The sequence below is a fragment of the Periplaneta americana genome, chromosome 16, assembly GCF_040183065.1.
Source record: "Periplaneta americana isolate PAMFEO1 chromosome 16, P.americana_PAMFEO1_priV1, whole genome shotgun sequence".
NCBI lineage: Eukaryota > Metazoa > Arthropoda > Insecta > Blattodea > Blattidae > Periplaneta > Periplaneta americana.
The window spans coordinates 156786062-156800828 of record NC_091132.1 but is presented as its reverse complement, the minus strand read 5'-3'; the positions used below and the strand labels follow the sequence as shown (position 1 = coordinate 156800828).

Sequence of the window (14767 nt, the reverse complement as noted above, 5' to 3'; positions counted from 1 at the left end):
CTGTTGTACTTGAGTTGAAAACATAAAAATTGTTTTCATCGTCTGAACTGACCAAAAATGTAGCAGAGAACTCCTCAGCTGATTTCACACACATATTCTGTATCCTCATCTTATCATTTGATGAGGCAGTGTCACGCAGCCATCTCATCTTCAATGATGGGTGGAAGCAAGCTGCCAAAATAGCTCAATTTGCTTCTGGGGTCAGATCAAACATCACTTTAAATCTTGACGAAAGCAAATTTATTAGGATTGGAGTTACTTGGAATAGATGGCGTAGATTGCTAGATAACAATATGTAATCTGTTTTTGAGGGAAATTAATGTGAACAAAAGTTGGCCGTAATAGCAAGTCTTCTCATTTTGCATTAAATGAAGGGCTACGGCATTGGGTTTCAGAACTGCACAATATTCTTAAAGGTACTGAAACTCAACATCTTTGAAGATTGGCAATCCCAGTTTTTCTCATATACTGTTTAAATCATGTTTGAATTGCAGTATTTGAGAGACTGAGTGATAAAGAGAATTCCATCGAGTGGGCCAAGGAAACTTTAATGAATATTTCAAGACATCTGACCTAATTTCTAAGGATTTGGGTCCCCTAGACGCATTCCATAATGCTGAACATTTAAAGAGTGTTGGGTGATGGATCTTTGATGCTGTTGGAGATTTCCTTTATGGCATTAAGGAAATCGGTTGTGGCAGGAAAACTAAGTGAATGGCTAGCACTTCTGAAATGGGTAGGCAAATAAGACAAAAGTTCATTCTCCAAATCCAAAACTTGAAGGACATGAAGAAGAAAAAACTATTTTGAGTATTTGAAATACAAAATACATCAATTTTATGTATTTAAATACAAAATATATTACAAACTCTTTGGTTTGAAGCGAATGTTTCGCAAGTGTTCTTGTAGCCAAGTGGTTAAGGCTATGGAGGATAGAAATGAACGTCGGTGGTTCGAGTCTCGTCACCGGCAATGTAAGTAAAAATGTGTGTTAATGATGAGGTATGTAATGTAGATATAAAATTAGTAGTAGGAGAAAGGGGGAAAAAAGAATGGAAGAATGAGAGTGTAAAAGAGTGTGCGAGGGAGGTAGAGAGAGTGGAAAGAGAGGATGTGAGATAAATGATACTTTTTCTTCTTTGTTTCTACCTAGTGCATTTTTTAAGATGTTGTGATGGTATATTTTTTTCTCGCAAATGGTGCGTTTGTTTTCAGTGTGGTTCAGGATATTTTATTGCTATATTATCTAGTTATGAGTGGTGGTCCTCCAGCTTGGGGTTGGGCGAAGGGCTAACAACCCATCACCTTAAAAAACAGCATGTTTCGAAACCTTCAAATAAGACCTTTGGGGAGGCCGAGACGTAGATGTGAAGATAATATTAAACTGGATTTGAGGGAAATGGGATATGATGATAGAGACTGGATTAATCTTGCTCAAGATAGGGACCAATGGCGGGCTTATGTGAGGGCGGCAATGAACGTCCGGGTTCCTTAAAAGCCAGTAAGTAAGTATATTATCTAGTTTCTTTCTTTTTTTTTTTTTGGCGCTGCCCCTGTACGGAAGCGTGCTCGAGTTAAAAATGACGGCAGCTAAAACACGTCAAAATGCGATGTAAATCGTAATTTCCGCCAGAAAATCCGTCACCCGTCCAAGCCTTTACCCTTTCGCTACATTGAAATTCCATCAATTTTGATGGAATTTCCGTGCAGTTGGCGACTCTGGTGTTTAGTCGCTACATTCACGGCAGCTTTGATTTCTTTCGATCCAGACGTCCAAGCAGAAGCAACGACGTTTTCTCATGAATGCCGTGGTTACATACTTACGCAGTTCCGCACGTATTTGTTTCGTAGGATTATTACAATTGTAGAAAGAGGTAAGTTGCAAAATTTTATATCGCATGTATATAACACAACATAAAATTCAGACTACAATATAACCGTCGTTTTGTTTTCAATATATCTGTTTTACTATTACCACTGTTTCGTGGCACGTTCTTGTTTGAGAAATTATAATATAAGGTGGAAAAGAACTCGCCACTTTACCCCAATATCTCCTTGCTTAGTTACCTCATGACTGATGCCTTATATATGTCATTTATGATATTCTAACCTGACTAAGGATATTTGGTTAAACAACTATCTTACGATGTTTAAACTGGTAAGTTTCCTAGTACCCGGTACTCATTACATAAGCTGTTAAGCCAGTCATTGCTGTATAATCATAAAAGACATATTTTCCCTGGACCAAAAAGTATTACTAGAATCACATATAGTAACAAAATATTAAAATTCTTTTCATGAAGGAGCTTGTGTAAACATAAAAATGACCTATGTAATGAGTATGAGTACCGGATACTAGGAAACTACCATAAACTGATATTTACATTGATTATTTTTAATATTACTTATGTCCCAGGCACTATAGAATACCATGAAAATGCCTTGGATTTATAGTACTGATCAATAGAAATTAATGCGATCACTGGGATAGCTGTAAGCGCACCCAATGCGCCCTAAATGCACACCTTATATACGAAAATTGTCGCGAGTGAATGACGAATACGGCCATATTTCTTTAATGTAACAGTGGCTTCCAGTGTCCCCAACATAATAATAATACTACACACCTAATCAAACCTAACCTAAACTCATAATAGTACACATTTGATCCAACCTAACCTGTCACATAATACACACCTAATCTAACCTGTCACATAATACTATGCACCTGTAGTAACATTGCTCACATTTAATAAAATTTCGTTTGCTTGTATGGCTGGCTCTGCTTCTCGTGTCAGCACCATCTAGTGTAAGTGGATCACAATTCGAGAAAGGAAATATTATGACGACTTTCATAATAATTACATTTAGTTCGTCCAGTATATATTTTGTGATATATTAAGTGTGTTGATGTAGTAATAAATTATATATATAGACACACACACAAATAAGAATTGAAATGTGCTGTGGATATGATAAAAGTATTGAAAATTGGTTTATAGTGTCACATTGACAAAGATAAAAGTGTGCATTATTCGTTCATTGGCTGATGGATACTCTGTATTGACCGATTTTTTTTTTAACAGTTTAATAGGGCACGGACTATTTCGCATCTTCGAAGTTGCTATAATATGTATGTGTGTTACTTACAATGCTCTGCACATTTTCCCTTTGCAAGAAGGAGCATGATACGAGAATTAAACAGTGTTAGAATTATATTGGCGAAAAAAAGGGGGGGAAGGAAATCATAGTGTAATCCATGAACGAAAAATCCAATACAAACGGCGCAGATTTTAGCATCCCTGATAAGTGAGAAATTACAGTCCTCTTCTCATGGTTGTTTCCTGTTGGCAAGCCTGATTCTGATATTGACATAATTAGTAGCCTAATACAGAAGTCTTTGTGATTATTTTGGAAGGGAACATCGCTGTATTTGTAAGTAATTTGTGATACTAGTGCATTCTGAAGGATTGTGTATATTCGCTACATTGGTATTGATTTGTTATGGAACATACCATTATTGATGCCCGCTATTCAGTGCTGTGACACGGTACAAATAAGTGTAATACAATTTTTGTCATTCTTGCTTCCTTTTCGAGACAGAAAATTGTTTTATATGAAACACTTCATAGCGTATTTTGAGAAAGCTATTGAATTAATTCCCAACGTGCGCAGTCAGTTTAAGAGACCAATGTATTGTGATACTTATTGGTTGAAAGTATTTTAGTTTTGTCCTTAAAATTTGCACAAATTTGATCCGACAAATTTAAATTTCGTTTTGCAAAGGAATTTTAAAACGTCATGCAGTGTGCCAAGTTTATAAAGGTTATTGCGTGAAGAGAGACAAATATACGGGTCTTAAGCCCAGGTACCCCGGATAGCTGACGTGTTCGAGACGACGGGTGAGAAAACGAGAAATGTAAGCGTAACACACATGATTGATTTTAAAGACGTCTCGGGAAATCTGATTTCTTGTGTGTAGGTTTACTGGTTACCACTTTAAAAACGAAAGTGGGAGCGAACTATTTCTAATTTCCTGAAGAAAATGCTTCCAGTAGGACAAACGGAGTTTTTTTTATTATTATTAAGTTGATTTGTATATCGTAAAATAAGCTTTTCTTAATTCCTGTGTTCACCGAATATTTAATTAAAATTAAATCAGAAGAGTTTAAAATTATGATTAACTTCGTTTTACCTAAAATAGCATAGCGGAGTTTTAAATGTTTTAAATATTTTAACGTGAAATAATCATTATTATTTTCGTTCTCCAGAATATTCAGATGAGATGAGAGAGTAGAAATATTTCTTAACTCTTAATTTCATTTTGACATAAGCGTATCTTAGTGTCTGTATTCTCTGAACATTTAATTAAAATTAAGTTGTATTTTAATTTTACAAGGTTGTGTTAACGTGACATAAGCTGTGTTCATTCTCCGTTCTTTGAGTTTAAACTCAAAAAATTAAACGGTAGCTCATATGTATTTCTTCTTACGTGAATAGAAACTATATACATACAATGACTTTCTACAACCCTACTCAGAACTAGCCATGTGAAGGAGTTGTTCAGGAGCACACAACCTGATGTGCACTCGCTGCGGGTTACATTATCTGAGAATGTTTTATAATTCGAATTTTTTATACACTGCAATCGGTAATCTCATCAGACTCATTCCAGTGTAATAAGTTGAAATGTTTCAGAAAACTGAATGGCTTTCATTGTTATTTAATTTTTCACATAATTTGGACGAAGTTACTTGCCATCAGTGCTGTCATGGAGGCCATACGGGACCATATGTCATATGAGATATTACAATTTTTTAAATTAATCGTATGCGAAAAAGAAAATGTTGTCTGTACAGAGCGATACGGCATATCGGTGGCTAAGTTTAGTGCGCGGAGATCTGTACAACTTAGATCATCTCTTGCTGTTTATAATGTATTTTGTTTGATGTTCATAAACAGAAATTCACCACCTCTGCAGCACTGGAATCCAGAATTATGTAAAACTAGTGGCTTGTGCAGCAAATGCTGCAAATTAAGTCCATAAGAAGTTCAAATCAAAATTGTTCAGATTTATTTTCAATGACGAATATCAGACATTTTGAAAGTTTTTGTGCCAAATATTTTGAAACTATCCATCTTCAGGTGGATGCTGGAACTTTACTTTTTCCGTTCTTTTTCCGGTACCTGTGAATACTGGACATCATGTTGGCCATGTAAAACGTTAGCATATGTTGAATTAATCACGTATAATTTTCCATAAGCTTGTAATGAATTGTAAATGGCGGAAGATCGGCGACATAATTTATGTATTATCCCAAATATTTTCGGCAGTATAGGCTGTTGTGAGGAATCTATTGCTGAGATGCGGAAAATGAGGCGAATGATATATCAGAGTTGTAGAATCTTATATGCGCCCTAAATAAAATTGTTCGTCGTAAATCGTTAGCAATTTCAATGCTTCATTGTTTGCTAGTTGCGGGAAATAAACTTACTCATCACCAGACATCGGATTCTAGGGCAAATGCCTAATTTGTTTCTTTAGGAGAAAAGTAAAAATAATTATTAATATTTGTGTTTCATGGAAATTGAAAGGTATTCAAAGAGTTTTATAGTGCCCTAAAATGCCCTAAAACGGTTATTAGAGCCTAATTTGTTAATATTCGCCTAAACATGCCTAACTCACTGTAAAGTTTTGCATTTTACTCTTACTTTTTATAATTTATACATGCATTCACTGCGAAATTTAAGGCATTTAAAAAGTGGAAAGTTTGCTTCACACCGGCCATGAAACCATTGATAAAGGAAACAAAATGTTTTGAATCTCACGACACTCGCAATAGATTTCACCGAATTTAACATGTTTGGAGGCATAAATGCCGACAAAGAACCAACCTTAGTTTTGAAGCAGGCAACAATCACAACATGTGCTGCTACCGATTCAGAGATATACTATACTATATAAATGACTGTTTTCGGTCTGAAACCGATTAGCTGTACTGCCCTTCAGAGTGTCATAAAATCACAATTTTTGGAGAAAGAGTGTTTTTGAAATATTTATGAAAAGTCGTAAAACTGCGAATTAGTAGGGTAAACCGTTACAAAATATTTAAAAGAATGGCCCTCCTAGTGTTAACACTGCCAGGAAATGCAACAATAAGTGGAACTTTGTATTTTTGTCCAATTGAATCTCAATAACAACGGTTCATTTGAATGCTCGTTAATAGTTGCTCTTTCCCTCACCTTATTTGTGCTGAGAAGTTTTGAGCGGTAGGACGTTTTCCTGTGAAGTTTAACGCGATAATGCCGAAAAATATAAGTGCAAAATCTACATTGATCCGGCAATGGCTAACAGAATATTCAGAATTCACTTATGATGGAAAAATAATATTCTGCAAGATTTGTAGCAAACAGGTATGTAACAATAGCCTAGTTGAAATATATAAATTCTATTAATTTTAATGAGTAGGCCTATAATATTTATACATTGACTGAGCTATCCTGAGGTATAATTCTTTTTAAGACCACTACACTTTAACCTTTTAAATTCCGATAGTTAAAGTATTTGCAGGTCATTAAAATTTTGATTGTTCGAACCCACTAACTTTGTGATAGAAATACGGCAATACAACAATTAGGATTTTATTTTAATTCAGTTTACTTTACATTTTTAGATTTCGCAAGAAAAAAAGTGCCACCTAAAGCAGCATGTGAAAGGAGCGGCTCATAAGGATAAAGCTCAGCAGAAAAATCAACTGCAACAAACTTTACTAACACAGCCTACTTCATCCAATCTCAGCAGCAATTTCTATGCTGATTTAACCAGAGCGTTTGTTGCTGCTAACATTCCCTGGAATGCAATTGAAAATCCGGTTTTAAGACAGTTTTTACAAAAATACTGCAAACAAAATATCCCATCTGAGTCGACCCTAAGAAAAAATTACTTAGACAGAATATACAATGAAACTTTAGCTTCCATTCGGGAGGATATAGGTGATTCTTACATATGGGTCTCTGTGGATGAAACCTCAGATCCTATGAATAGGTATATAGCAAATATGGTAGTAGGAAAACTTAGTCCTGATGGACCTTCGATTCCACACCTCGTATGTGTTAAGGAACTTTCCAAAGTGAATAGCCAAGCCATTGCTTATTTTGTAAATAAAGGCCTACAGTCTTTATACTCAGGTAATATAGACGATTCTAAAGTTCTGTTGTTTTGTACTGATGCTGCCTCATACATGGTTGCTGCAGCTCCACTTCTTAAAACATTTTATCCTAACCTCACGCATGTAACCTGTCTAGCACATGGCCTTCACAGGGTTTCTGAAACAATCCGGAATGAATTTCCTCTTGTCAATTCGTTTATTTCTAACACAAAAAAAAAATGTTTTTGTAAAGCCCCATCCAGGATTTCAATATTCATAGAGAACTTTCCAGATATCCCACTCCCACCTCAGCCGGTTGTTACACGATGGTGAACCTGGATTCAGTCAGTGGTGTATTATTCTAAGTATTTTAAAGAAGTGGTCACAGTTATTGATAAATTACCTGAAACTGATAGCGTAGCGTGTGTGAAAGCAGTGAAAGATTGTCTGAATGACTCACGAGTGAAAAACGATATTGCCTACATAATATCAAACTTTTCTTTCATACCTGCAAGCATTGGACAATTAGAACGTGAAAAACAATCTCTTTGTAGCCAAATATCAATAGTAAAGGAAGCTCAAGTGAACATACATTCTGCTTTGGGCGAAACTGGGGAAAAAGTTAAAAATAAGTGGGACAACGTATTAAATAAGAATGTAGGATTTTCATTGTTGGAAAAAGTATCAAGAGTATTGATGTTTCTATTGTACCTAATTTAAAATTTGCGCCTCTCACATCAGTTTCGGTTGAAAGAAGTTTTTCTGCTTTCAAAATGATTCTCAGTGACTAAAGGCAAAGGTTAACTGTGGAGAATTTAGAAAAAATTCTGGTGGTGTACTGTGCAGATAATTATAATAAAGTCTGAGCATGGAACTGAATTTCAATAACTTAAAATGAGTAATCTTGATATCAATAATCATTATTTCATTAGTTTCAATATATTAAATTTGTGCAGCTCTGTTTATAAATGTAATATAGTATTCTTTTTTAATGTTTAAACATACATTTTTGTGCGTATTTTAGTGTATAACTAAAAATTTCAGTGAAAGAAATAAGTATGAGACCTTGATGTGCCTAAAATGCCTATTTTCATTAAAATAGAGCCTAATTTTACAAATTTTGAGCTTATTTTAGGCGCCTAAAACTGCAATTTTTAGTGCCTAAAAATCCGATGTCTACTCATCACGGTAGCAAGAAGTGAAATAACCTGCTATTTTTCCTACAACAAAATATGTTTAGGAGGGATCAGAAAATATCTAACCGATTAAAGCAAAGTAATATGAAATTAATTTTGATGTACTCTAGTTTAAAGACCCAGCTAAAATAGGAAACGTGACTCAATTACTACCAAGGAAAATGAGAGATTCACACATATAAATATTTCGTTCACAAAATGCAGTCGTAGAGAGCGGTCGTGTGGTAAACAGTGTCTATAAGTAGGTTAGCGTGTGGAAGAAGTTATGGGTGACGATCTAGTTTCCTACAGAGCGCGGATCGGAGGCTATAATGCAGGGCATTACCACAGGCATACAAAATGTGAAAATGCTGTAGTGATAGATAGTTTCAATATATTTCTGACCGCGGCTGTTTTATCAATCCTCTTAATTATTGGAAATGTGGAGCTAAACCCTGGGCCTGGCTCTAGGGAAGGAAGAGATAACAGTGATGAAGTGTTTCAAAGAGAATGGATAAACTATATGAAAGAAACGAGAGAAGACAGACAGAAAGCAAGTGTTCTACTAAATAAAGTTTCAAATGACTTAGATACACTAGTTAATAGGTATAATGAAGTGGAAAATAAGTTAAAAGAGGTCATTCAAGAGCAGGTGGTGTTAAAAGCAATAGTGAAAAGATGGGAAATTGAAAGCAGAAGAAATAACATTGTTTTCTATGGTGTGGAAGAGGAAAATCATGAAAAAGGAAGTGACACTTGTTTTGTTGTGTTAGACTTATTAACTAAATTTTTCAGACTTAACTTGGAGGTAAGCGCAATAAATAATGCTTATAGAGTTGGGAGAGGAAAGAATAGACCAATTGTCGTGAAATTAAACAGTTATTTCATCAAAGAACACATTATGGCTAACTCGAATCAACTTAAAGGATCTAAGATTTACATCGAGAATGACTTCTCGAAAGAAATAAGAGAGAAACGAAAGAAATTAGTACCGTTATTAAAAGAAGCCCGCTTTAAAGACTTTAAAGCAAGCTTAGTGAATGATAAAATAAAGATAAATGGGAATATAGTCGACCTAGAATTCCTCAAAGATAAAAATATTGAGGATGTATTGAGCAGCTGCAAAAATAATAGAAATACGAAAATGGCGACAGATAGAAATAGATCATCCTCTCCACATAACGCAAACAGAAGAAGAAGTGGGTCACGTAGTAGAAAATCTAGAAGCGTAGAGAGAACCGAGCAGATAAGTAATGCTACTGATAGGCTTCAGCAATCTGAAATAACAAATTGGAGAATGGATGGGCTTACAGGAGCAAAGGAGTTAATAAGCTACTTAGATAAAACTGAGAATGATGTTAACAGAAATCCCGACAGACGAAACAAGAGTGGAGAAGGAAAACCTAGTTTGGAAGAAGTTACAGGAGCTAGAGAGGATGCTGTTAGGGGAAGTGTACCACAGGCTACCAGGGAGGGTAGACCGAGGAGCTCGAGTGGATGTATAGCAAGAAGGAGCGGTTTTGGAGCAACTAATGAGGTCAGCGCAAGTGAAGATCTGGTGACACAGTCTGGTGGAAGTTCGTGGTGCTTGAGAGGAAGTGAAACGTCTACTGTAAGGAGAAGCGTTGCTGGATCAAACGATGAGGTCGATGCAGGTGACGAACATTTGCTCAGAGGTAAAATGACACATAGGAACTTTAATAAAAATAGATATGAACAATCTAATTCGAATAAGGATATAGTTAATGAAAGAATTTACTCGCTAAGAGATAGGCAGCAACAACGAATAAACTTTCCTGCTATTAGAAAAATTAATAATTAATTAAGTAAGAATGGTAGACATATTTAAAAAAAATAAATAAGATTTATTAGTGTCGAAGTTTTAATAAATAAAATTGAAAATAATACTTTTATGAATTTATTAAGTAATAACGGTGTAAATTATTATAGATGATAAAAGTGATAAAAAGATTAAGACGTTATAAATTGGTAAATATTATTCTTTAATTTGACAGGATGGTACTAGGTTATAAATGTATTAGAAACATAATAGCAATGAATGTAAATGAGTGCATGCGATTGAATTGATTAAAGTGGAATTTATGTTATCATGTAATTAGTTTGACAAATAATGTGTTTAAACAAGTAAGCTGACAGCTGTAATAAGGTTACATCGAGGATTTTGCTGACAAGCGTAAGCACGAGGTTAGACACTGCCCTACATATTCACATAGAATGTTCTGATTCAGCTATTCTGTTTGTTCACATATTGTCTGCATCTGCTAACCTCTATGCGATATTTATTACATGAAATAGTTAAGTATTATGTAAACGAGGAACTGAAATTTAAATATAAATATGACTGTGGTAAAAGATAATTAGATGAATATAGCAGCAAGGACGATTTATATACACTTGTTTATTACAGAAAAAAAAAAAAGAGAATTTCTATCTTAGCATGTAAACAAGTTTTGAATGTGTAAAAAATAAATGCGATAGGGTGAAAACTTACACTAAAACCAGAAGTAAGTGTAAGTAAAACCACATAAGTTGAATAATTATATGATAGAAAATTTGTTATTAAATTGTGTAAATATTGTGTATTATCATTATTTGTGAATGTATCAGTTTTAAGATTAAGTTTATGTACTTTTGAACTATTAATAAATAATATCAATAAATATCAATAATATAAATATTTACATCACACCGCCACTAAATATATGAAAAAGACCCACACCACTTGATTAATAACTGTAAAAATATTTCTTTTTAATAACAATATTGTTGCCTTACGTAAATTTTATAGTTTTCAGTAACATATAGTCATTACTCAATAAATTATAGAAATTTAAAATATTTCTCCTTTTCGTCTGCTTACATAAACCCCAAAAAGTTTCATTTTCATATTATCATTATAGCATTAATGTGTATAATTAGTGACACTGACATAATTGCATTAACTATAATAATATTTCATTTTTAATGGTAATAATGTCATCAGACATTCTTAAATTTTGTAGTTCTTAATATCCAATACACAACTGTACTCGTAAAACTACAGACCAGAGAATCACACCTATAAATTATTTTCTATACGTTATCAAAAAGTTACACAAATGAAGATCGACATATTGGCATTAAGATTGCAAGAATCTGAGCCATCTGAACTCTAAATAAGGCCCGTAACACACTTCCAGAGTTTTTGCCAGCGAAAAATGTGTTGCGAGAAAGAGGCGAAGAGCCTTCCTCCACACACTTGGCGAGTTCTCGCTATCACAGATCACACCTCGGTATGATCACAGTCTACTATATACAGTCGCGAAGCTTGAGGTGATTTTTTTGCAAATCTCGTGATAAAGCGCTCCAAGCGGTTAGCAACTAGAAACAATACACTATCCACGGTCGACTTTGGACTGTGTCGTATTTCCATCGAGTGTTAGCTCGTTGCGTATTTCACATTGATGCTTGTGAAATGTTAGTTATTGGTTGTAATGAAAATGTTAATGGCTAAAATACAATAATTGGCATAATAATATTTTACTAGAGACGTAGAAAAATTAAGTTTGTTTTAGTGAAATTTATTGATCACGTTTTATTTTCAATTCTGGTGGGATTATTATTGCTTAGGCCTACTTTTTTTTTTTCAAAGGATATGTTTTTAATTATAGCTGTTAATTTTGTTGTTATTTTTATTTGTTACTTTACTAGAGACGTACAAAAAGTCTGTTACAATAAAATTTATTAATCACGTTTTATTTCCAATTTTGGTGTGATTATCCCACTTTGTTAACTACGTAAGCAAACACTACAAGTACCGGTACATATAAGTTACTCCATTAATTCATATTTCCATTATTATTGTTGTAAAGGGAAATGCAAATTAATATTTACTGGTTTCATAGTTAATTATCGCTATAATCTTGAATGAGTGAAGCGATTATTGTAAATTGCAGTTCGTTTTGCACAAACAAAAATAATATTAACCTATTTCTTGCAAGTATCTTCGAGTTTATGGTGGAATTTAATATAATTCATTAAAATAATAAATTAACTTTATGCATTTAATATTTCAATAATGGAAGGAAGTTGTTAATTTTTCCAAAAGAACAGAACGAAAGTGTAACATATTTTGTCGTCTACTAGGAGAGAGATGTGCGATGATGAGGCGATAGTAGCGATCCTAATGGTGGGCAACTACCCACGTTTGCATTTTTACTACATATTGAGCTTCGCGACTGTATATAGTAGACTGTGGTATGAACATCTATGCACTGCCTTCATACAGAAAGCATTTTTTGACTCGTTGGGGGAAATATTATAGGTTATGTATTTACGTATATTGTCGTACTTAAATATATAACCTGTAAGTACATTCTCGTATTTTGCAAATTACGTACGAACGCTATGTTGAATATGAATATTCAGATGATGAGAAAATCGAGTTACATGAACATATTTTGTTAATGAAAATAAAAAGTAGGCCTAAAATTTAAGCCAGAAATATCTGAAAATCACATTGTATCTTACGAAAATAAGGGCGAGTTTTGGACACTGGTTTCGATTTGAATGATGATACGTTTAGGCATTATTTCAGGTTGAATAGACCATAGTTTTTCGCCATTCATTATATGATAGAGGATTCTTTGCTATGGTCTGATTAAAATTATGTAAACTGTTAACACATCCTATAGATACATTATTTCAGATGTTTGATTAATACTATTAAATCTCATCCAAATAAAATATAGCCCTCTTTATTTTCAGATAATCTGATATTTGTCTCTAAATTTCTGCTTTAAGTTTCGTGTTTTTATAGTTTTCATCCCGTATATCCTATAAATAGGCCTACGGGTGACATCGTACAAGTTCGATTATCAGCCATCTTTCCTCATTTTCAAATAAAAACATTACAATTCATCGCCACCTGTGATATCTTTTTCTACATTCAATCGTCATAAAGAGTATAAATGTCAAACATCTTTGATAAATGTGTCAAGAAAATTCGCTGAGCTAGCGATCCCAGCGAGAAACTCGCGCGAGGTTTTTGCCTCGAGCGAGAATCTCTTCCAGTGTGTGGACGTCCATTTGAATCCATGTTATCAATTTTTTAATTTTCTCGCAACACATTTCTCGCTGGTGAAAACTCTGCAAGTGTGTTACGGGCCTAAGTCAGCAATCCTGCAGGTCATGGCCTTTGTATAATAGTCTATTGTTTATTGTAGTGTGTTTTTTGTTTTATTCTGAAATGCAATTAATTAATTCTCAAAACTGACGAAAGATGGATTTTGGAAAATGGCAAATGATGTAGGAAAATTGACATTTCACTGAAAACTACTATTTTTCTGAAAAACTTTGGAGTCCAAGCTTAAAAACTGAGGAGTCACTTATTAAAATCCGTTCATCCGTTGTCCCAGTTCAAATTATATATATAGTGGTTGAAAAACAAGAAGTGCTGCAAATATAAATCCAAGATGCATGGAGACAAGTGTGCATCTACGGTGGTGTTACATGGCGTATTCTTTAAAGCAAGCTTCTTGTACAATTAAAATGTAAAGCAAAACAATTTCTTGACTTCTTTGATATAAGAAAAGCATTAAATGTCAGTCGGTGAGATAGAGAGAGGAGAGTAAAATATATTTCAAGGTAGAAAAAACGGGTGGGGTGTATGGCCAAGAGATGAATTACCATGGCAGCACTGCTTGCCATGATACACTACCACTGTCTCAGTACTGCAGCTCAACTGATATGATTAGTAACTATAAGTGGTAATGAAAAGCCGTTACAAAATGCTAGCTAATTTACTGCTAACTATATTCTGTATTACCTGCTACATTATTATAAGAGAACTATATGATATGTAAGCAGTTGTATCCCAACCTGTTCTGTTAACTCAGTGGTTATGGTCATGGATGGATAAGAACATCACATTCATAGGGGTTCGAATACTGGCCAGATCAAAAATAACTGTAAATTGTAAAATAGAATGTAAGTTAGAACAAAAGAGGAAAGTAACTTAGATAGTAATAATGAGAAAAAGATAGATCTAAAAAATTGAGGAAAATTTTATTTTCTACTAATAAAGATGATTTAGGACGTATTTTTTTTATACTTTGAAACCCCCAATTTTCACGATAGCCCAGGGCCCTATTCCACAAAAGTATGGTCTAATACTTTATTAATTATTAGTAAAAGTTATTGTTTAGTAAGTTATTGTAAGTTTCTGTTTCACAAAATAATGTACAACTGTTGTATAGTGTTAATGACGTCATAAAAGTGTATGGCCGAGGAACAGCGGTTTGCCACATGACGTCATACTTTGAATTAGGTTATGTTCACCTCCTTTGTAATAAATTCGTATTTCAGGATGCAAGGAACGGTTTATCATCATTCGTATAATATATGTCTGACTTATTTTATGAGGAATAATGAGAATTTAAATGC

At 34.0% G+C, this 14767-nt stretch overlaps 1 protein-coding gene across 2 annotated transcripts in view; it reads left to right on the top strand.

Annotated features, from left to right (window-relative positions):
• Positions 1 to 1767: 1767 nt before the first annotated feature.
• The window catches only part of LOC138691532 (zinc finger protein 93-like), a 57223-nt gene continuing 44223 nt past the window's right edge, over positions 1768 to 14767 (top strand). For both annotated transcript variants that reach the window (XR_011329901.1, XM_069813564.1), the window contains exon 1: positions 1768 to 1874. The gene's annotated coding sequence lies outside the window, so the exon portion shown is untranslated. The remainder of the gene's footprint in view (positions 1875 to 14767) is intronic.